The sequence below is a fragment of the Phascolarctos cinereus genome, unplaced genomic scaffold (genome assembly GCF_003287225.1).
Source record: "Phascolarctos cinereus isolate Bilbo 61053 unplaced genomic scaffold, phaCin_HiC Scaffold_8;HRSCAF=390, whole genome shotgun sequence".
Taxonomy (NCBI): Eukaryota; Metazoa; Chordata; class Mammalia; order Diprotodontia; family Phascolarctidae; genus Phascolarctos; species Phascolarctos cinereus.
This window is the reverse complement of record NW_027556291.1, coordinates 77326430-77349892: the sequence shown is the minus strand read 5'-3', so window position 1 is coordinate 77349892 and position 23463 is coordinate 77326430. Positions and strand designations below refer to the sequence as shown.

The 23463-nt window shown below is 39.4% G+C and overlaps 1 pseudogene; it reads left to right on the top strand.

Moving 5' to 3' along the window:
- The first annotated feature begins 2184 nt into the window (after positions 1–2184).
- LOC110203489 (succinate dehydrogenase [ubiquinone] iron-sulfur subunit, mitochondrial pseudogene) lies at positions 2185–7728 on the top strand (annotated as a pseudogene).
- The last annotated feature ends 15735 nt before the right edge of the window (positions 7729–23463 follow it).

The window sequence follows — 23463 nt, the reverse complement described above, 5'->3', positions numbered from 1 at the left end:
CCTTTTCCCTTTTTTATGATCTCTTTGGGATACAGAGATGAGTCCTTTTTCAAGGATGCATTAGTCTATATGGCCTCTGAAGCTCCTTCCAACACTCCTTTCCTATAATTCTTTTTATGCTTTTCTTGAGTTTTGTATTTGGAAGTCAAATTTTCTATTCAGTTCTCGTCTTTTCATCAAGAATACTTGAAAGTCCTCTATCTCATTGAATTTCTGGGTTTTTTTTTCTGCTAAAGGATTATACTCAGTTTTGCTGGGTAGGTGATTCTTGGTTGTAATCCTAGTTCCTCTAACTTCCAGAATATCATATTCCAGGCCCTCTGATCCCTTAATGTAGAAACTGCTAAATCTTGTGTTATCCTGATTGTGTTTCCACAATACTTGAATTGTTTCTTTCTGACTGCTTGAAATATTTTTTTCCCTCACCTGGGAGCTCTGGAATTTGGCTGTAATATTCCTAGGAGTTTTATTTTTGGGATCTCTTTCAGGAGGTGATCAGTGGATTCTTTCAATTTCTCTTTTACCCTCTGGTTCTAGAATATCAAGGCAGTTTTCCTTTATAATTTCTTGAAAAATGATGTCTAGGCTCTTCTTTTTTTTTTTATCATAGCTTTCAGGTAGTCCAATAATTTTTAAATTATCTCTCCTGCATCTATTTTCCAGGTCAGTTGTTTTTCCAATGAGATATTTCACATTTTCTTCCATTTTTTTTCATTCTTTGGGTTTTGTTTTATAATTTCTTGATTTCTCATAGAATCATGAGCTTCCATTTGCTCCATTCTAATTTTTAAGGAATTATTTTCTTCAGTGAACTTTTGGACCTCATTTCCCATTTGGCCAATTCTTCTTTTTAAGACATTCTTCTCCCCACTGGCTTTTTGGACCTCTTTTGTCATTTGAGTTAGTCTACTTTTTAAGGTGTTAGACCTTCTTCTTTTAACAAGTTACCTCTGTGCCTCAGTTTCCTAATTCAGTTTAATTCAACAAACATTTACTAAGTGTGTGCTACATAGGAGGCACTGTGCTAGAGATTGGGGTAACAAAGACAAAGCCAAACTATTCCCTGCTCTTAATGAGTTTATTTTCTTCTGTTAATATAAGTAATTTGAGAAGTTAACAGCAAGACAGCTAAGGGATCCGTAGAGCATTCCTCCTAGGAAGTCACACTTGAATGAAGCTAAGGTAAGGAGGGGGCACCCTGCCCCTGCCTCTGCCCCTACCCAGATGAGAGCCTGGGCAGAGGCATGGGGAGGCCAAAGATGGATTGCTCAGTTTGGAGAGCAGCCAGCAAAATGAAGGCCTGTACACCATTGTCTGTAAGCAGAATAAGATGTACACCAGTAATGGGCAGCTTGGCAAATTTAACTTTTTTTAAACCTCCATTTTCATAATTTGAGACATTGAAATTCATCCATCTCAATCAATTAGGTCCCAGTTGGTTTTTTTTTTTTCCAGATCGGCCACCAGTGATTTGAAAAGTCATGGCTGTCTGTCAATAGAAACTAAGGGAAACCAAGAGAACAACATGTTTTTTTCCTGGTTAGATCCCAGTTAGATTCAAAGAGAGGTGTTGTTGGAGGTACCATAGATGTCAACACTTTGAAGATGGTTGATATGTTGAAACATGTTGATCAATAACTAAACCTGTCTTATGTTATCCTCCAACTCCTTGAACCTTATTAATTTAAGGCTTCCTTTAAATACAGTGCCCTCTTTGCCTCTCCCTCCTACAGTCACTCTCTTTCTTCCAAATGCAGCTCAGGTGCTACTTTATACAGAAAACCTTTCCTGACTTCTTCCCACCTCCACCTCCAGCTGCTGCAGTCCTTTCTACAGCAACCTTGTATTTATTCTCTTTATATTAATTCTGTATATTCTTCAGTATGTAAGTGTTTGTTATCTCCCTTGTTAGAATGTAGGCTCTTGAGAGTAAGGATCATTTCATTCACTGTATTTATAACCATGTTGCAAGCACTTCATAAATGTTTGTTAGGTGATTAAATAGAAACTAAAGATGAAATTATTCTATCAGGAATTAAAATTTTCTATTAGTTTGACTTCAAAAAATAAAAATGTTTTATTCTGATTATTTCTTTAATGCTGAAAACTTCTTTAAAAAGTGACTAAATGTGTCGATTCAAAATTCAAATTACTCTGGGTTCAACTGAATTTTGTGTAGATTACATGGGTTCAAACAGCCTCATGGGCATCTTCAGTTATGAAGATCTCAAGCTGCAGGATGAATGGAAAGTGCATCTGTATAAGTATTCAAGTATGTCAGACACAGGCCTTTCTTTGAATACCTTACAGTTTTAGTCTATATTCTTGTATATTTTCTAAAGCCGAGTTAAAAAACCCTAAGCTTATTTTTTTTCCAGCTAGGTATTTTATGTGGCATAGTTCATTTGAAAGAGGGAAAAAAAGAATGCTAAAATCTGTTTTGTGATATGACCTAACTATTATCATATTTATTGAACTGTTCTTTTATGATTTAGTGACATTTTTGTCCATAGAGATTTAAAGTGGGGTATTTTCCAAGTAATGATTTCCAGATTGACCACTCCAGAGCTGATAAAAATAAGAATGAAACTCCAGAAATTCTTCACCTGGTGGTCTGACACAAGTAAGCATGGGGACCATTTCCTTACCTTCCCCTAAAGGTAACAGCCAGTCACCTAGAGAAGAATTCACTAGAATTGTGAGGGTGCATTCTCATATACTGTCTTTTCTGTTAGAGCTGTTAGTCACAACCTGGAGAAACATCTATGTTAGGCCATATTTATTAAGCATTTCCTTGGTCATAAATTTTTAAAAAGCCCTTTCCTAAACAAAGTGTCATATTTGTTCATTAAAGAAATAAAAAGTTAGATACATATGCTTGTATAGATAAGATTTTTCATTCTACCTGAGCAAGAAATTTAAAAAGGAATTGGCTAAATGTTTTATTGTTTCAAAAGAGATTCATAATAAAATATTTTCACAATGAATTCCATCATCTCTGGATCAATTGTATGCACCCACATTTTGCATTTAAAAAGTAGCTTTGCCATTTCTGTCATGATTTTTTTCCACAATATGCTTTGATACTTGAGGAGAAGCTGGTAGCACTGTGTATAGAGAGCTGGCCTGGGGTCAGGAAGATTTAAATTTCAAATTTAACCTCAGACACTTACTGGTTGTGGGACCCTGGGCAAGTCACTTTACTTTTGTTTGCCTCAGTTTCCTCTTCTCTAGAATAAGGATAATAATAGCACTTAGCTCCCAGGGTTGTTGTGAAGATCAAATGAGGTAATAATTATAAACCACCCAGCAATCCTTAAAGTGCTATATAAATGGTAGCCATTGTTATAATTATTTTCATGATTATCATTATCATTACCACTCTTACTATTTGATCCTTCAGTGAATTGATGGTTTCATCCTTTTGCCTGCTCTCTCTACTAGTCCTTGTCACATAGCTGTCCTGTATAATTTTTGTTCCTATTCTTCCACATTTGCTTCACCCAGGATGTGCTCAGTGCACTAGAGGCTTCCTTTTAGAGCTATACCATTATAGTCCTAGAGCATCTCTGACCCCTTGTTCCTGCCATTTGTCAACCCACCTTCTTCTTGGGAGGAGTGTGTGTGTGTGTGTGTGTGTGTGTGTGTGCACATACGTGCATGCATTCTGGATGATGTTTTTGTTGTGTGTGTTTTTTTTTTAAATACCACTTCTTGTGTGGGTGTCACTATTGGTGATATGGTTGTTAGACCCATGATTCTCCTTTGGGACACCCTTTGGAGTCATGGTGCTTCATGATTCACAGCTATATCTCACCACTGGGAGAATATTGGCCTCAAAGGAATGAGTTTTTGCAGTGGTGAGCAACTAGGGACCATTGAAAATGCCACTCAGTTTCCCAGTGGCAACCCAGCCCCATTCAGTGCTATCAGAACTGTGTGTCCATCTTTCATAGGTGATTAAAAGATGGCATCGATATCTGCCTTACTCTAGAGCCCTCTTCTCCCTTTGCTTGCATCCAGTTCCTAGACCTCACATCTTGGCATCTTTTTCCCTAAACATCTGCTGGTGATGGATGGCAGCAGTTGAGTTCTTTATACCGTTAGTTTTCTCATACACACCACCACGTTCAGGTTCAGCCAGACACTGAACAGCAGTCTTGATGTTGCTGCTGCTGCTACATTTCTATTAAATAATACTCAGAGGAGAGGCGCTTCTGAATTAATGGCTTGCCATTTTCTTGCAGTATTGGATGCTGCTCATCACTGCCACTGGCCTGGAGTTTTGAAGGTTCTGTCAGCATGCCACATATCCTTATTTCAGATTTCATTACTAGAAGATGGAATGCAATTTGGAGGCTCTATAAGCCTACATGAAATCACATGACACTCGCTTGTTTCTTTTTTTTCTAGATAAGCAACTAAAATTTATTTTAAAAATCACTTCAACAAAGTAGCAGGATAAATATACACAAAGCAATAGCAATTTTGTATATTGCAAATATTAACAGGAAGATAAAAAAATTCAATTTACAACAACTACTTACATATTTGGAAGTATATTTACATACAGAAACTATATGAATCCAGCTACAAAATACTCAGAACAATCTTAATAGAAATTGATACCTAAATAATTGGAGAAAAAGAATTGTTTGTTGGTAGACTAAGCTAAAAAGAAAAACAACAAAACTCTAAATCAATTTACTTGTTTAACATCATACCTTCCAAACCACCCAAAGATTAATTTTTTTTTTAACTATGAATTTAGTAAGTGAATCCGTATTTTAATCAAGTCACAATAGCATCTACAGAGGTTAAAAAACTAGCATGGAAGCAAGCTAAATAAAGTCCCTTTGCTCCCCCTCTTAGTCTGAAGCCTTATTCTTATTCTGAAGCCCTTGATCTAATTTGAAAGAGAAAACCCTATCAGTCTATTTCTGTCATTTCTTTTTTGTAAAAGCTTGAAAACTAATGTGTTGAATTTACCATATATTTTAAGGCCAGTGGTTTTATAACAGAGATTCATGTTTTCATATACAATCTTCTTTTTATTCTTTCTTCTCCACTGCTTCCTTTCCAGACTTTCTCCACCATGCCACAGCAGGCTTCTTGCCCTGGAAGGTCACTTTACCTGTGCGGCCCCTTCCTCTTATTGTCAGTTCCTCTGGGACCTCCACTTTTTTAAAGTAAAAAAAAAAAGTATGTTTCAATCTGTATTCAGACACCATCAGTTCCTTCTCTGGGGTGGATAGCATTTTTCTTCATGAGTCCTTCAGAATTATCTTGGATCGTTGTATTGCTGAGAATAGCTAAGTCATTCATACCTGATCATCCTACAATATTGTTATTGTGTACACAGTACATTTCACTTTGCATCAATCCATGCAAGTCTTTCCACGTTTTTCTGAGAGCACCCTACTCATCATTTCTTATAGTACAGTAGTATTCCATCATAATCACATACCATGACCTGTTTAGCCATTAAATTGATGGGCATCCCCTCAATTTCTAATTCTTTGACCCAAGAAAAGAGCTGCTATAAATATTTTGTACATATAGGTCCCTTTCCTTTTTTGCTTTTTTTTTAATCTCCTTTGGGATACAGACCTAGTAGTGTTACTGCTAGGTCAAAGGGCATGCATGGTTTTACAGCCCTTTGGGCATAGTTCCAAATTACTCTACAGAATGGTTGAATCAGCTCACAACTCCACCAACAGTGCATTAAAGTATCATTTTTTCCACATCCTCTCCAACATTTGTCATTTACCTTTTCTGTTCTATTAGTCAATCTAATAGGTCTGAGGTAGTACCTCAGAACTGTCTTAATTTGCATTTCTCCAGTCCATAGTGAGTTGGAGTATTTTTTCATATGGCTATAGATAACTTTGATTACTTCATCTGAAAACTGATCATATCTTTTGATCATTTATCAATTGGGGAATGGTTCTTACTTTCATAAATTTGACTTAGTTCTCTATACATTTGAGAAATGAGGCCTTCATCAGAGAAATATACTTCAACATTTTTCACAGTTACTATTGCTAACTGTATTTCCCTCCATCCTATTCCCCCCTTTTATTCTATTCTCTCTCCTCTTTCACCCTGTCCCTCCTCAAAAGTGTTATGCTTCTGATTATCCCCTTCCCCAATCTGCCCTCCCTTCTATCTCCCCCGCTTCTCTTATCCCCTTCCTCTCCTACTTTCCTGTAGGGTAAGAGATTTCTATACCCAATTGAGTGTGTATATTATTCCATCTCATCTCTGATGAGAGTAAAGTTCATTCACTCCTGCTTACCTCCCCCCTCTTCCTCTCCACTTGAAAAACTTTTTCTTGCCTCTTTTATGTGAGTTAATTTACCCTCTTCTACCTCTCCCTTTCTCTTTTTTTCCAGTACATTTCTCTCTCACCCATTAATTTCATTTTTTGGATATAATATTCAACTCACACCTATGCCCCCTGTCTATATGTACTCTTTCTAACCACCCTAATAATGAGAAAGGTCTTATGAGTTACAATTATCATCTTCCCATGTAGGAACATAAACCTCCACTGCTGCCAGTGATTCCATGGCCTTTAGGCCTGCTCCAGGTTTGCTGGGGCCTAGTCTGCTCTGGTGTGGCCTGCGCTCCTCTCTCACTCTTGTGCAACAGACCTTTCCTGCTGACTTTCCAAGTTGTCTTTGGCTGGTAATTTGTTTCACTCTATCTTTTTGTAGGTTCTGCTGCTCTAGAATTTGTTTAGAGTCATTTTTGAAGGTATTTGGAGGGGTTTGAGGGAGAACTCAGGTGACTTTCTGCTTTTATGCCCCCATATTGGCTCTGCCTCTCAACACTCCCTTGTTTCCATGGGTCTAATTTCCACTAAAAACCTTGACTCTTTTTTCATTTAGAAGAACAAAATAAGGTGACAGTGGTTGGAGTCTCCTTGAAGTGCAGTCTTGTCCCAGGAGTCACTCTGCTTCCTGGGTTCCAGGTACAGGCCTGCCAAGGGGCCCAGACAGCAGCTGCTGTAGCTCCCCACCTCAAGAAATTTGCTATTACAGATGGGACCCAGACAAGCCCCAAATGCAGACCTATGAAATCGATACGAACAAATGTGGCCCAATGGTGTTAGATGCCTTGATCAAGATTAAAAATGAGATGGACACTATGCTGACCTTCTGAATATCATACCAAGAAGGCATCTGTGGTTCCTGTGCAATGAAAATCAATGGGGTCAACACACTGGCATGTGCCAGAAAAATTGACTACAACCTCAGCAAAGTCTCTAAAAGCTACCCTCTTCCCCATATGTATGTGATGAAAGATCTTGTCCCAGATCTGAATAACTTCTATGCTCATTATAAATCCATTCAGCCTTACTTGAAGAAAAAGAATGAATCCCAGGTGGGCAAGGAACAATACCTTCAATCCCTAGAAGATCGAGAGGAACTGGACAATCTCTATGAGTACATTCTCTGTGCCTGCTGGAGCACCAGCTGCCCTACTTACTGGTGGAATGGAGGACCCAGAGTCCTCATGCAGGCCTATCACTGGATGATTGACTCTAGGGATGACTTCACAGAAGAGTGGCTGGCCCAGTTACAAGACCTTTTCTTTTTGTACCGATGTCACACCATCATGAATTGTACCAAGACCTGCCCTAAGGGACTGAATCCAGGAAAAGCAATAGCTGAAATCAAGAAGATGATGGCAACCTACAAGGAGAAGAAAGCAGATGCTTAGCTATCTCCAACCTTATCATGAATTGTAGCCCCCCACAGGGCTGAACCTAATTTATGTCTAATTTCATTTGTTTTCCCATGAATATTGCATGTCCAATGGCAACTTCAAGAGATAAATAAAGAACATACTACTTTATTAACAAAATATTGCATTTTTGACAGAAGCACAGAAAATCTGGGAAGATGGTAAGTATTAATATCAATTTTAGTATGTGTCTTCTGATAAGGTTACAAAAAATTGTACTTTGTCTTCAGCTATTATTCTTATAACACTTCAAACCATGTCTCACTGAAATGATAGATGTTATTTTGTTCCTGACTACAAGCAGACCAAATGTGGGAGGACAATTTAGAGAACAAGAGTATGTTTAATGGGCCTCTTTCTGAGCTTAGCCACTGTCTTCCCTGACTGGGTAAGACCAACAGTGTTAAGAAACCCCTGACACAATTCTTGGGTAGGTATTTGGAGGCTGAAGTTCCAATTGCCATGGTTTGATATTTCCTGACCTGCAGGGAGAGGGTTGGCCTCTTCACTTCACCTTTGTGTTTCTTTTCTGAATCAGTTTTTCCCAAGTTTTATCATAACCAATACTTTGTCCCGATGTGCTATAGAAATTGTTGCTAAGAAAAGAGGGATTGTCCCCTGTCAATTAGCCCAGGCTAGAGAAGTTAGTTTAACAATCAACATATGAGAAAGAACAGCTAGACCCTGCTGCCTCAGGCCGAGCATTGTGGGCATCCTCAAAATTCCCTTTATTCTAAATACTAACATCAGGAGAAAGCAGGGAAAGTAAATGCTTTGTGATCCTACAGTAGTGGTTGGACAGGGAATCAGGGATGGAAAGATGTGGAGTCCAGAGAGATAATGGTGAGTCTTTGAAAAGGTCACCTGTAGGGTCAAGACTAAGAAGAGGAAAGTGAGACAGGGGTGTCATGCTGAGAGAGAAGTGAATCATGGATATTGCATTGAGGAGGACCTGAGGAGGACCAGAAAGGTGAAGTAACTGGGATTCAAACCAATGTCCTGTGATTCCCAATCATACCATGGTGCCTCCTGTGTGATGCGTTGGGAAGGTGAGAAGCCATGTAGGTTCTGCTAAAGGAGGAAAGATAGGGAGGTGGAGGAACAGAAGTATGAGAGAGCCTGACCATGGGGAACGATTTGGAGTTAGAGGTATGAGGTTTCAGAGTGGTAGTGCTGAGGCATTACTCTTCTCTTGGGCACCCAAGGAAGAGGTGAGATAGAGATCATGAAAGATGGGAAGAATGATGACCTGGGAGACCAGAATGTTCCAGAGAACATCATGATCAATGTTAAAGTTTTCAGGTATGAGGGTAGAGGTGGTAGGAGAGAGAAAAACTTCTAACCAGGTCCTAAATCCTAAAAAAAAAAAAAAAGGAAGACAAACATCTAGGCAGGATTATATAGAATACACATCACAGTGGCTGCCCATCACCTAAAAGATCAAATATTAAATTCTCTAGTTAGCTTTTATAACCTCTCCCCTTTCATCCTTTCTAATCTTACACCATATTCTCCTGCTTGCTCTCTGATCTAGTGACTGGAGCCTTCTTGCTATTCCTCACACAAGACCCTCCATCTCTCATTTCCAGGTATTTTCTCTGCCCGTGTCCCTGGAAGAATCTCCCTCCTTCATTCTACCCCCTGGCTTCCTCCTAGTCCCAGCTAAAATCCTGCCTACTCAAGAGCCTCTCCCCACCCTCCTTAGTGCTGTGCCTCCCTCTATTATCTCCTCTTTTTGACTGGGAGCTCCTTGAGGCAAGGGACTGTTTCTCTCTTTGTATCCTCAGCACAGGACCTGGCACACAGTAGAGGCTTAATAAATGCTTTTTGCCTTGACTCCACATCAAAGGAAGGGAGATTGCTCAGAGATAAGGTTGGGGAACAAAGCCCCTCCAGCCCCTCCAGCCCCAAGGCATCAGGGGCCTGCTATGTAGTACAAGAAAAGGAGCAGTCAGCAGAAGTGGTCACAGTGACAGGAAATGCAGCATTTTCTAGAGGGATTCCATGAGGGCAGGGAAATGGAAGACTTGGGATAAAATGGGCTCTTTGGTGGGAGAGTGTGAAGAGCAGGGTAGGGCTCAGAGTAGAAGGGGAAAAGGATTTTCACCTCCACAAATGGTGACCTCAAATACCAGAGACAAAGGGGGACCAAGAGGGAGCAATTTGCAAGCCATTGAACAGGAAATGCCAGGTGACCAGGTCACTCGGTTCATTAGATTAGAGGAGCAGAGAATCAATGAGAATGGTTTGTGAGGAGGTCTTGCGTGAAGGCGCTCCCTCATCTTGGGTTGTGGGTGGGTAGATGCAGCCCCATCATGCTTCTGTCCTTCAGCATTGATGTCTTTGGGACAGGAATGGTGGGCACAAGCACCATGTGGTGAAGGGGAGGTCTTTGGGTTCTGGGCAGCAGGTAGCCACTCTGTTGTTTAGTAGAATGACAAAGAGGAAGCAAGTCTGGGGCAGTGAAGGTAGCAGGACCTCTCCCTCCTCTAGCTCAAGAGCTCCCACCTTCTCAGGCCTTTGGCAGAATCAGAGATCAGATGCATCCTCTTAATCTCTGTATGTGGCAGGGAATAGTACCTTTGGGAAACAGAGGCCTTCAGTCCCCATGAGGGGCCAAAATTAGGACCTTGCTCCCCCCCTCCATATTCAGAATAAAAAGGGAGCAGGTGTCAGGAATTCAGCACCTCCTGACTCTTCAACATTGTTGGTTAGTACCTGCAAAGACAGAGTGCCTTTTCAGTGGTCATTACAGTGAGCCAGTTGGGAGGGGAGGGGACCTCCAATTCTAGTTCCCTGAGTATGGCCTACCCACCTCTGGCTATCATAATAATATCTAAATATATTTACCTGATTACAAAAAACCAGAAAATTTAAATAAAATTCTAAATGTATATGGATTTACAGAGTAGTAAAAATGGCATCTTTAACATTTTTTTCTATTCCTCTTTGGGTCAGGTTCAAGTAATAATTCAACATAATGTGGTCTAGATATTGAATTTTCATCTAGGTCACAATACTATGGTCACTAAACCTTGTGGTACTTTGGAGAGTCCTGTGGCAACAATAACCAAGATTGCAAGATATTGCCATGGGAACGGAGTGGCCAGTGTGAAAGAGCAGTTCAAGTATGCCACTGCCATAAGGAATGAAGGTCAGTAACTCTAGGTATCTTCTAGCTGGGAGCCTGTTTATTACGTCTCAGAACTTAAACATTGGTAACATTGTTTTTTTAATTAATTGATTTTATTTTTAGGCAATTGAGGCTAAGTGACTTGCCCAGGGTCACATACCTACTAAGTGTCAAGTGTTTGGTCTGAGGCTCGGATCTGAACTCAGATCCTCCTGACTTCAGTGCCAGTGCTCTGTCCACTGTGCCACCTAGCTGCCCTGGTTTTTTAATTTAAAAAACTCATTTTACTTGGATACTCTTGACAAACCCATTTACGTAGTATTTGAAGATTCACAGAAAACTCCATAAAGGTCTCATGAGGTGAGTGGTGCAAATATTGTTTTCTTCTTACTCAGGAGGAAGCTGAAGCCTAGAGAGGTTATAGGTTTGTTTGTGGTCAGTGGGAGGAAGACAGAGGCAGACATTTTTATTGGCAGCAACAGGGACAACTTGATGGATCGATCCATTATGGTACGAGAACCCCAAAATATGCAGGATGGCCTCCAAGGCTTAGGGTTATTCTAAGCTGCACTGAGTTCTAAGGAGAAAGAGCTGCCCTAAGACTTTGAGAACACTTCCATAAACTGCAGCTTATCATTTAACAATTTAATACCTCTAAGATTCAGCTCTAAAATCCCTTGAAGTTAGAGAAATTTATTTGAAAAAATGAATGGAATGACCTAGGGTCATTATGTCAGTTCCACTTTGACACTAATATAGGTAAGCCTGATCTCACAATGCTTGTAGTCTAATCTATTTTTAGAGTTTTTATAAAAGTTTTTCATTCATCTAATTTTTCTAATTTGAGCAAGGTCATCTATTTTCACTGTTACATTCCATAAGGCTCATTGGAGTTTGGTTCTTTAATTGAACATTGATTAAATATCATTTTTCCTTTTACCCATAGAGAGTTAAACCTGCTTTGAACTGATGAAGCTAATAACACAGAGGGCAGCACAAAGGTAAAGAGTTCTAGTCTGTCGAGTGGATTCAGAAGAGATTGTAGTTATAGCCATGAGTTAGAGACCATTTTTGCCCTTCCATGAATGCAGCTGGACTTCAAGTCCATTTATGTTCAGGAGCCACAGGAGCCTACCTTGCAAGGTAGTGGGTGGGGACTTTAGGTTCCATGTCTACTGCTGTAGAATAATTCATCTGAAATAATTAAGCTACTGGTCTTAGGAGAATACAGCCAGCCCTGAGTCTAGTCCAGAGGCAAGGAACACCATCCTCATTCAATCATGTTTATTCACTCTGCTTTTAATAAGATGTATTTTTCTGTTGAGGATGTATTTATCTGGTCAGATATTTAACATTCACCTAGCAAATATTGTCAAGAGTTGAGAGCAAAAATTTTTAAATGACTGTTTCAGAATTTATTATGCATATTAAATAATTTTATCCCTTAAAATCCTGGTTTCTACCAGAATTAACCTACCGTCTAGCAAATATTACATATTCTAAGTAAGGTACCTGCTACCTTCCTGATACGCTTTGTGTTCAACTCATAACTGTGGTGATTCTTACAATTAAAGCTGCATTCTAAGGAAACTCAAACTAGCTTTGTTTTCATATATAATTAGATATAAAAATAGAGACGGTTTATATATGCATGTGTGTATGCGCACACATATATAAATAGATAGATATGTAGATATATATCACTACTAACAATGAGGATAATAAATACTGGCACTAATTCCCATAAGCTAAATGTAAAATTAATCACCTCTATATGTATGTATATACACACACATATGTCTTCCCCTAGGAAACAGGAAAGAACTGTATTAAATTAAATTTTTTTTCTCTAGAAAAAGTTTTACCATTTCCAGACACCAACATCAAGACAAAAGTGGAATGTAGTGTGGTAACAGAATTCACTGACCACATTTGCGTGACTATGGATACTGAGCTAACTATGTTTCTTCATGACTTAGTGTCAGCTTATCTTAAAGAAAAAGAAAAAGGTAAGCAGTGCATTCTCTTTTGAAAATTCAGTGAAAATGTCTTCATGATGTATTTGTCATTTTCCAAAGAATTATGATAAGAGTAGAATATGAGCTCCTTGAGAGCAGGGATTGTTTCATTATTCACTGTTGTGAATCTTCAGGGGCTGGTGCTTTAAAAAAAAAAAAACCTTGTCCAATTGGGGAATGGCTGAACAAGTTGTGGTATATGAATGTAATGTAATGATATTTTGCTATAAGAAATGATGAGCAGGCAGACTTCAGAAAAACCTGGGAAGACTTACATGAACTGAAGCTGAGTGAAGTGAATAGAACCAGGAGAACATTGTGCACAGTAACAGCCACATTGTGCAATGACTGACTTTGATGTACTTAGCTCTTCTCAGCAATGCAAGGATCTAAAACAACTCCAAAAGACTCATAATGCTATCCACATGCAGAAAAAGAACTGTGGAGTCTCAATGCAGATCAAAGAATATTATTTGCTCTCTTTTTTTTTTTTCATTTTGTTTTGTTTCTTCTTTCTTGTGGTTCCTCCCATTGGTTCTAATTCTTCTTTACAACATGACTAATATGACAATATGTTTAATGTGAATGTATATATAGAGCCTTTCCCATATTGCATACCATCTTGGGGTGGGGGGGAGGGGAGAGAAGAAAATTCAAAACTCAAAATCTTATGGAAGTAAATGTTGAAAATTAAAAATAAATAATATTTTAAAACTACTTGTTTATTGATTAATTAATGTATTGGTAGAGACAGAACATTTTAGTTTCCTCAGTTACACTCAATCAGGCAGAACTGATTGGCATAAATTAATATGGTCACATAGTCAACATTGGGCATCTGCTAGGTCAGAGGTGGGGAACCTATGGCCTCGAGGCCACATGTGGCCCTCTAGGCCCTCAAGTGTGGCCCTTTGACAGAATCAAAACTTCCCAGAACAAATCCTTTTATTAAGGAGATTTGTTCTGGGAAGTTTGGGTTCAGTCAGAGGGCTGCACTTCAGGACCTAGAGGACCACATGTGGCCTCAAGGCTGCAAATTCCCTACCCCTGTGCTAGTTCCCATGGGGGACACCAGGGAAACAAAACAAAACAAAACAAAAAAGATCACTTACAGTGTAGACCGGCATTGAAAGAAAGAGGCCAGATTATGAGTGTGTATACAGTACAAGAGTCTGCCTTTGTCAGGTCACATCTGGAGTATTGTGTTCAGTTCTGAATGCGAGCTACAGGAGAGCCTGAATTTGTAAGAAACTTGAGGTCATACTGGGTGGAGAACAGCTGGAAGAACTGGCAGGGTCTGTCCTGGAGAAAGGCAGACATAGCGGGGGCATGATGGCTGACTGCTAGGATTCAATGCTAGGATTTAGCCTTGTGAGGAGGCTCAAACTTGTTCTCCTTGGCCCTCAGAGGTAGAAGCAGGAACAACAGGGAGAAGTTTCATCCAGGCAGAATTCAGCTTGATGTAAAGACAAACCTTTTCTTGATTAGAGCTGTCCAAGAGTGGAAGCAGCATCTATGGTGGTAGTGAGGTCTCCCTTTGATAGGGCCTTGAAGGTGGGTCTGAATTTCTACTTGTTGGGAAGATGATAAAACACAGAGCAGCTGAACCAGGACCACCGCTACTGCCTTCTTGATCTGAGTTTCTGTCATCAGTGCATCCTAAGCCACATCAAAACTGGAACTGATGAGCTCTGCAGAGCTGAGAGTGAGCATCCAGAAAAGAGAGAAGGATGAAGGACTGAGGAGGAAGTAGAAGAAAAACATTGAGCTGACAATCACAGGGGGCCAAGGAGTTTCAAAGGTTCAGAAGTGGTTAACCTTGGTTAATGCCTATTACAGCAAAAAACCAAAATGTTGTAACAAACGTAGCAAAAAATAAGACCTAAGAATAGTCTAAGAGGCCTAGAAGCACCAAAGCCTAACTGAAATATTCACAAGAGTCCACATGGTATCAGTAGCTCTAGTCCACTGGAGGGAGCACTTGAACCAAATGGAATTAAGTCAAAAGTAAAGAGTATTCATGTCAGAACCTACCTCCTCCAGCAATTTCTAATTATGCCCAAAGGGACATGAAACTGTCCATGACCTTTGATCCAGCAATAGCACTACTGGGTTGGATCCCAAAGAGATTTTGAAAAAAGGGAAAATGTTTATAGCAGCTCTTTTTGCAGTAGCAAAGAACTGAAAATTGAGTGGATGCCCATCAATTGGGGAATAGCTGAACAAATCATGGAATGTGATTATGATGGAATGTTATTGTGTAATAAGAAATGATGACTAGGATGGTTTCAGAAAAACCCAGGAAAACTTGTATGAACTGATGCAGAGTGAAGTGAGCAGAACCAGGACAATATTGTACATAATAGTAGCAATATCATACAATGATCAACTGTGAATGACTTAGCTATTTCCAGCAACACAAAGGTCCGAGAGAGTTCTAAAGGACTATGATGAAAAATGCCATCTATCTCTGAAAGAACTGATAGAAGCTGAATGCAGATCAATTAATATTTTTTTCTTTTTTACATTTTATTTTTAGATTTCAATATTCACTTTTATAAGATTTTGAGTTCTAAAGTTTTCCTCCTCCATCCCTTCCCCTTCCCCAAGATGGCATGCAATCTGATGTAGGATACACATGTACAATCATATTAAACATATTTCCACATTAGTCATGTTATAAAAGAAGATTCAGAACAAAAGGGAAAAACCACAAGAAAAAAAAAGCAAATAGGATGCTTTGATCTGTATTCAGACTCCATAGTTCTTTCTCTGGAGGTGGATAGCATTTTCCATCATGAGTCTTTTGGAGTTGTCTTAAATCCTTGCATTGCTGAGAAGGGCTAAGTCTATCAAAATTAGTCATCGCACAATATGGTTGTTACTACATACAATGTGCTCCTCGTTCTGCTCACTTCACTCAGCATCAGTTCATGCAAGTCTTTCCAGGTTTTTCTAAAGTCCACCTGCTCATGACTTCTTATAGCACATTACAATTCTATAGCACAACTTGTTCAGCCATTCCCCAATTGATGAGTATCCCTTCAATTTCCAATTCTTGGCCACTACAAAAAGAGCTGCTATAGATATTTTTGTCCATATGAGTCCTTCTCCCATTTTTATGAGTTCTTTGGGATATAGACTTAAAAGTGGTATTGTTGGATCAAAGGGTATGTACAGTTTTATAAAAAACCCTTTGGGCATAGTTCCAAATTTTTCTCCAGAATGGTTGGATCAGTTCACAACTCCACCAAAAATGCATTAGTGTTCCAATTTTCCCACATCTTCTCTAACAATTAGCATTTTCCTATTTTGTCATGTTAGCCAATCTGATAGGATGATGTGGTACCCCAGAGTTGTTTTCATTTACATTTCTCTAATCAATAGTGATTTAGAGCATTTTTATATGACTACAGAGAACTTTAATTTGTTCATCTGAAAACTGCTTTTTCATATCCTTTGACCATTTATCAATTGGGGAATGACTTGTATCCTTATAGATTTGATTCAGTTCAATATATTTTAGAAATGAGGCCTTTATTGGAGACACTGGCTGCAAAAATTGATTCCCAGCTTTCTGCTTCCCTTCTAATCTTGGTTGCATTGGCTTTGTTTGTGGAAGACCTTTTTAATTTAATGTAATCAAAATGACCCATTTTTAATTTTATAACGTTCTCTATCTCTTGTTTGGTCATAAATTTTTCCATTTTCCATAGATCTGAGAGGTAAACTATTCCTTGCTCTCCTAATTTGTGTGTAATATCACCCTTTTGTACCCATTTTGACCTTATCTTGGTATACGGTGTAAAATGTTGATCTATGCCTAATTTCTGCCACATTATTTCCAGATTTTTCCCAGTAGTTTTTTTCAAATAGTGAGTTATTATCCCAGAAGCTGGAGTCTTTGGGTTTTGTACCAACCTATTCCACTGATCCACTACTCTATTTCTTTGCCAGTACCAAGTACTTTTAATGATTGCTACTTTATAGTACGATTTAAGATCTGGTATGGCTATGCCACCTTCCCTTGCATTTCCTTTCAGTAATTCCCTTGATATTATGGACCTTTTGTTCTTCCACATAGATTTTGTTATTATTTTGTCTTGCTCTATAAAATATTTTTTGGTAGTTTGATTGGTATGCCATTAAATAAGTAAATTAATTTAGATAGAATTGTCTTTTTTATTATATTAGCTTGGTCTGCCCAAGAGCAACTGATATTCCAATTATTTATATCTGACTTTATTTATGTGATGTGTTTTGTAATTGTGTTCATAGAGTTCCTGGGTTTGTCTTGGCAGGTAGACTCCCAAATATTTTATATTCTCTACAGTTACTTTAAATGGAATTTATCTTTCTATCTCTTGCTGCTCTGTTTTGTTAGTAATATATAGGAATGATGATGATTCATGTGGGTTTATTTTATATCCTGCAACTTTACTATAGTTGTTAATTATTTCAAGTAGTTTTTTAATTGATTCTATAAGTATACCATCATATCATCTGTAAAGAATGATAGCTTTGTTTCTTCATTGCAATTCTAATTCCTTCCATTTCTTTTTCTTGTCTTATTGCTAAAGCTAACATTTCTAGTACAATATTGAATAATAGTGGTATTAATGTTTCACCCCGATCTTATTGGAAGTGCTTCTTGGCTTATCCCCCTTACATGTTTGTTGATGGTTTTAGATAGATGTTTCTTATCATTCTAAGGAAAACTCCATTGATTCCTATGCTCTCTAGTGTTTTTAAAAGGAATGGCTGCTGTATTTTGTCAAAAGCTTTTTCTGTATCTATTGAGAAAATCACATGATTTCTGTTATTTTTCTTCTGTTATATGGTCACTTAACGCTGATAGTTTCCCTAATGTTGAACCAGCCCTGCATTCCAGGTATAAATCCTACCTGGTCATAGTATATTATCCTCATGATAAGTTGCTGTAATATCTTTGCTAATATTTTATTTTAAAATTTTGCATCTGTATTCATTAGGTAAATTGGTCTATAATTTTCTTTCTCTGTTTTGGCTTTTCCTGGTTTAGGTATCAGCACCATATTTGTGTCATAAAAAGAACTTGGTAGGACTTCTTATTTGCCTATTTTCCCAAGTAGTTTATATTGTATTGGAATTAATTGTTCTTTAAATGTTTGGTAGAATTCACTTGTAAGTCCATCTGGCCCTGGAGATTTTTTCCCAGAAAGTTCAATTATGCCTTGCTCAATTTCTTTTCCTGAAGTGAGGTTTTTAAGTATTTTATTACCTCTTCTGTTAATCTGGGCAATTTATTTTTGTAAATATTCATCCATTTCACTTATACTCTCAGACTTATTGGCATACACTTGGGCAATATAGATCCATATTATTGCTTTAAGTTCCTCTTTATTAGTGATGAATTCACCCTTTTCATTTTTGATATTGGTAATTTGGTTTTCTTCTTTCTTTCTTTTTAAATGAAACTAACCAGGTTGAGTGGATGGTAGGGTTACCCGTGGTAGTGTTGCCAGATGCATGGTGGGCCAGCCTGGCTCTCAGCCCTGTTTTCTGTAGTCTATGGTATCCTGATTGTTACTTGCACTGACACTCCATCTCCCACCTTCAGGAATTTTCCTTGGCTGTCCCCCCTGTCTGGAACACTCTCCCTCCTTATCTCTTCCTCCTGGCTTCCCTGGCTCTTTTCAAGTCTCAGTTAAAATCCCACTTTCTGCAAGAAGTCTTTCCCAATACCCCTTAATCTTAGTGCCTTTCCTGTCTCCAATTTGTCCTCTATATAGCTTGTTTGTACATACACTAGTTGTTTTTATGTTGCTTCCACTAGGCTGTGACTCTGCCCTGTCATCAGCTCTCAGAGGTCCAGGGAATTCTTGCACACTCTTACTTGGAAAACAGATATTGACCTGCTGCTCACTCCCAAATACTCTCAAGGAAGAAATCATCCCTCTGGATGCTGATGCCTGGCTAGGGGGTTTGCAGAGAATCTCAATTCCCCTTCATTCCAGCAGCTTCCTTCCGTTGATGACCTCCAATTTATTCTGTATACCACTTGTCCTGTACATGACTTCCCCATAGGAATCTTGTTTGCAAGTTGTTTCATTTCTCCTCCTCATCTCCCCCCCCCCCACTATTAAGCTGTGAGCTTCCTAGGGGCAGGAGTTGGCTTCTGCCTTTCTTTGTATACCCAGTGACTAGCACAGTGGGCACTTAGTAAGTATTGATTGATTGAGTGTCTCTTCCATTACATGGTGAGCTCCTGAAGGCCAGTTTTGCCTCTTTTTAGTATCCCCAGGGACTAGCAAGCAGTAGGCATTCAATACATGTTTATGAGGGACTGGCTGTCCCAAGTGAGGGCACCCTGGTGGGCAGTACTGATGTGGGTACAAAGAGTGCCCTAGGATTCAAAATAATAGTAAGGGTTACTTTCCCAGCCCCCCTGAGGGGATTTGAGGCTCCTTCTGTAGCCCATCCTGCAACTTGAGATCTTGGAACTTGAGAACTTCTCAAGTCCTTTTCCCTTTATCTTGAAATGCCATACAACTTGTACCAAAAGAATTGCCTTTGTCTCCCTTACCCTGTGTTCCTTATCCTGTCATTTCTCTTCCTCATCCTGTGGGCATGGACAATTTTTCCTTACCTTGTAAAGCAACCATCTTCCTCATCTGGTTTGTTCTTACCCTGTCCCTAATCTCCACTCCCCATAAGAAATCCTAAAAATATGCCGTCATCTTACAGGCTGTGTAGCTTTCTGTCTATATAAGCCTGGGTCTTTTCCTATATCGACACCTTTGTTTAGTTCCTTGCTAACCTCAGGCCCATGAAGCTTTCAAGAAATAAAGCTCCCAATGGCTACAGAGAAGGTCTAAGTGAATTCTTTCACACCTGAATGAGCTCTCCCAACTTTAAACCTCAACATAAAATGGTATTGAAACCCAGGAGTCCAAATATTAATTGGACCCTGCTGATCTCCTGGCCACTGGGACAACAGATAAGCGCCTTTTTCTTTGTTCTCTTCCCCAGATCTTTTCTGCTCCTGCTGTCTCCCTGCCTGAGAAACCCCTGGAGTTCCAAGACACTGCCAGGAGCATCTGAAGCTCTACTGACCTCTGAGTAGTCAGTTGGACTGTTGACCCTCATATAAAGGGATGCCCTTGAGCTGGGTTGGTCACATTTTTTCCTCTCAAGTGTCTTGGGACACTAAGACAAGTGAGAGGCTGCTAGGAGACTGTTAGGATGGTAAATTTGGGGAAGGAGATCTTAAAGAAAAGCCTAGTGTTCCATTGTAACACAGCCTGACCTCAACGTAATCTAGAAAAAGAATTTGTAAAGGGGATTACTAAACAAGACAAGCTTAGTAAGAAATTTGGTCTCCAAAACTTAAAGTAAAGGCACCTTGCTCTGCTTGAGAGGACTTTTATTTCCCCTGCACCCTGGTTTACCCTGTGTTATTCCTTCCTCACCCCCTCAGGATGTTGGGGAGTGGGCCTTCACATCTGGTTTACTTTGGGGGTCCCTGTGCTCCATTTCAGGGTTTCCATGCCCTGTGGGCCTTTATGCTTGGTTTTCTTTGGGGGTCCCTGCATTCTGGTTTCTGAAGAGGTCTAGAGGTTTGGGGGTGCTGCTGGGGGAACTCCCAAGATTGTGACGCCAGGCCCTTTCTGAAAGAATTCTACTCAAATCTTCCAGCCAGAGAAAAAGTTTATTAGTGATAAAACCTATAGGCCAGGTGACGCCAGTGGGGACAAGTGGGCATGAGAGATTCTCAGCCCCTGAGTGGGGGCCAGGGTGGATCTTATATAGTAACTTTTTTTACTAAAGTAACTTTGGATGGCCAGAGGAGGCGGCTGGGAAAAGGGTCTAGGTAAGAATTCCAACTGGTAGGTCTGAGAGATTGAATAGACAATGGGAATAGATAATGAAGGGAACTGGAAGGCATCTGCATAAGATCAAAAGGGTGGGGCTAGGGCTTTCATAGGGAGATAAGGGGAGTCCACAAGGGGAGTCCATAATGAACCCTTTGAGAACCGAGTAAGGGCTTTCTGGGGCCCATGGACAAAAGGGAACCAGATTCCCTTTGGGGCAAGGGAATAAGATCTTGGCTTGGGCCCACCCCATCAGTTTTGAGGTCTCATTTTCTGGTACATGCAGCTCAGAATTCCCAGGAGGATGGGAATGGAGAGCTGGAATGCTTATTAAGGCTTATTTGATAAGTCACAAAGAAGAGACAAGGAACTACAGATCCTCTCCAGCCTCCTCTCTCTCCCTATCCTTTTTCTCACCCTGTAGTTGGGATGGCTCTCCAAGCACCTAGGAAGGCCTGACCTCTCAGGTCCCATTAGGTCAGACAGCTATGAGGCTGTCTCACACAGTCAGCCTGACCTCTCAGGCTCTCAGTCCAGCAGTTTGAGGCCATGGACCTGGGCACACCTTCTAAAGCGTAGAGGATGGACTCCCTATCTGGAAGCATATGCCCAATTCTGTAGATTCTCTCAATTCTCTCGGAGCTAGGAAATTGGGAAAACTACAATTATTCCCTTCTCTCTACACACTGAGACTCCTGGGAACTCCAGCTCAAGGAAGTAAAAGGTTATTTGGAGCTGGAAATTGTCACCATGTGTCTTAAAAAATGTGCGTTTATGGCTAATTATCTTTTCTTTTAAAGTGCTAAGAGTATTGGGCCTTAGAAATTAAAATGTTACCATTAGTGATTACGAATCCAGATCTGATTTGCTCATCCAACTAAATTTAAGGTCTCCTGATTGGTAACTAACTAGTTCTGTTTCAAGTTTAAATACATGATAATTGCTTGTAGTATGGTTATATTTCTAAATTTTGTTATATTGTGTAATTCGGTTAACAATTGTATCACCTGTGTTGTTAGAAAAGCAATGTCTCTCATAATCTAGATGTTGTTAAATTAAGAATTGTACTGTCAGGTTATGAGGTTGTTGGAACTATCTAGTCATAAGTTCTTATCAACCCTGTGTAGTCTTCTATAGTGGAATTCCTACTGAGTAAATTTTTAAAGGCCAGGTAAACTTTGTTATTGTGATAAGGATAATTTAATTGGGTGTGTTCTTGCCTTAGGGAAAAAAAACCCTGAAATTTCTCAAGGTAAACACCTTTTGGTACTTAGGAATTTATGATTATTGAGAATTTTGGTCTTATGGCACCTTAGGGGATATGTGATACTTAAAAGAAATTTTATACCAACTTGGTTTTGATAAATTCCAATCTTTAAAGTTTCCAGCTAACTTATTTCATGAAAGTTTGGTGATTATTCCTTTTAACATCAGGATAAATTGCAAGCTTCTCTTTAAGAAAAGGAAATACTTTTTATTAAGAAATGTTTTGCAAAAATCTTTTTGTGTGATTTTTAGAAGGCCTACTAAATTTTCATTTGCAAGCTAATCTGTTGCAGTAATTTGATACTGATAACAATTATGTCCAAATCTGCTGTGAATTTTCTAAGTTTCATTCTAAGTTTTTAAACACCTCCTTACAATCCCCTCACTCTCTTTTCCTACTCCCTACTCCTGAGGCAAGAGGATTTCTCAGTGTGGGATTCCAAACAGCCCAGGGTTTTTCTGTTTAACCCCTTTCATCCTAGATCACATTAGGAAGAGAATGTTTCATCCTTCAACCTCGGTCTGCAAATTCACCTTCCCCCACCAGGCTTTAGGAAGGAGGGGGAGGGGCAGCAGCTACAGCCTGGAAGTATCTTCCAGCACACAGCTATGGGGAGAGAGAGTGAAAGGGGATGGGTTAAGATAAAGAAGCCAGTCTGCTTCTGTACTTGGTAAGCCAGCCCATCCTTCTATCAATAATGTTTATGTGATCTGGAGATGCAATTGTTGTCATCTGAAGTTTATTGTTTTGTGTTACAGCTAAAACAATTTGGTTATCACTTATGAGAATTGCATTGTTTTAATGTTAAAACCTAAAGGTGGTAATTGATTACTCTGTGTGTGTTGGAAAAGAGCAGTCCTCAGGGATAGTCAAAAAGCATAGCTTATAGAAATTCTAAAGGTAGATGGGGTGGATAAGGCAGCCCCTTCTCTGAGATCCCTGTTGATCCTCCTTAATTTTGTAAACTTGCCAAAGAGCTTGTTTGGATTACGGAGTTTTTAAACAAGGAATTTAGTTTGCTGAGAATTTGCTATTATATAGAAATGATATCTAGTGATTGGCTTTTGCACATGGACAAGTTTACATTTGAGATGTGAGTCCTGGCAAATTTTTGGTTAGTGAAACTTGCCATCTGAGATAAAAGCTCATGGGACCATAACGAATTGTGTTTTGAGTTGTCTGATGAATCATAAAAATCCATCCATAATCAATAGTCAGTAATCCACCATCTGAGAGAAATGCCACAAGCTACTCAGAGAGAATGTGACTGTTACAGGTAGAGGTGTGCATCTGCAAAAGCTGAGAGGACAGTCTTAGCCTCAGCCTAGGAAAGGATCCTTCCTGGATCAGTTTCCCATTGCGTTCCTTTGAAAAGTAATGTTTCCCACCTGACTACTCCTGAGTCTGGCTAGGAGGTGGAACTGATACTACATGGTTGGA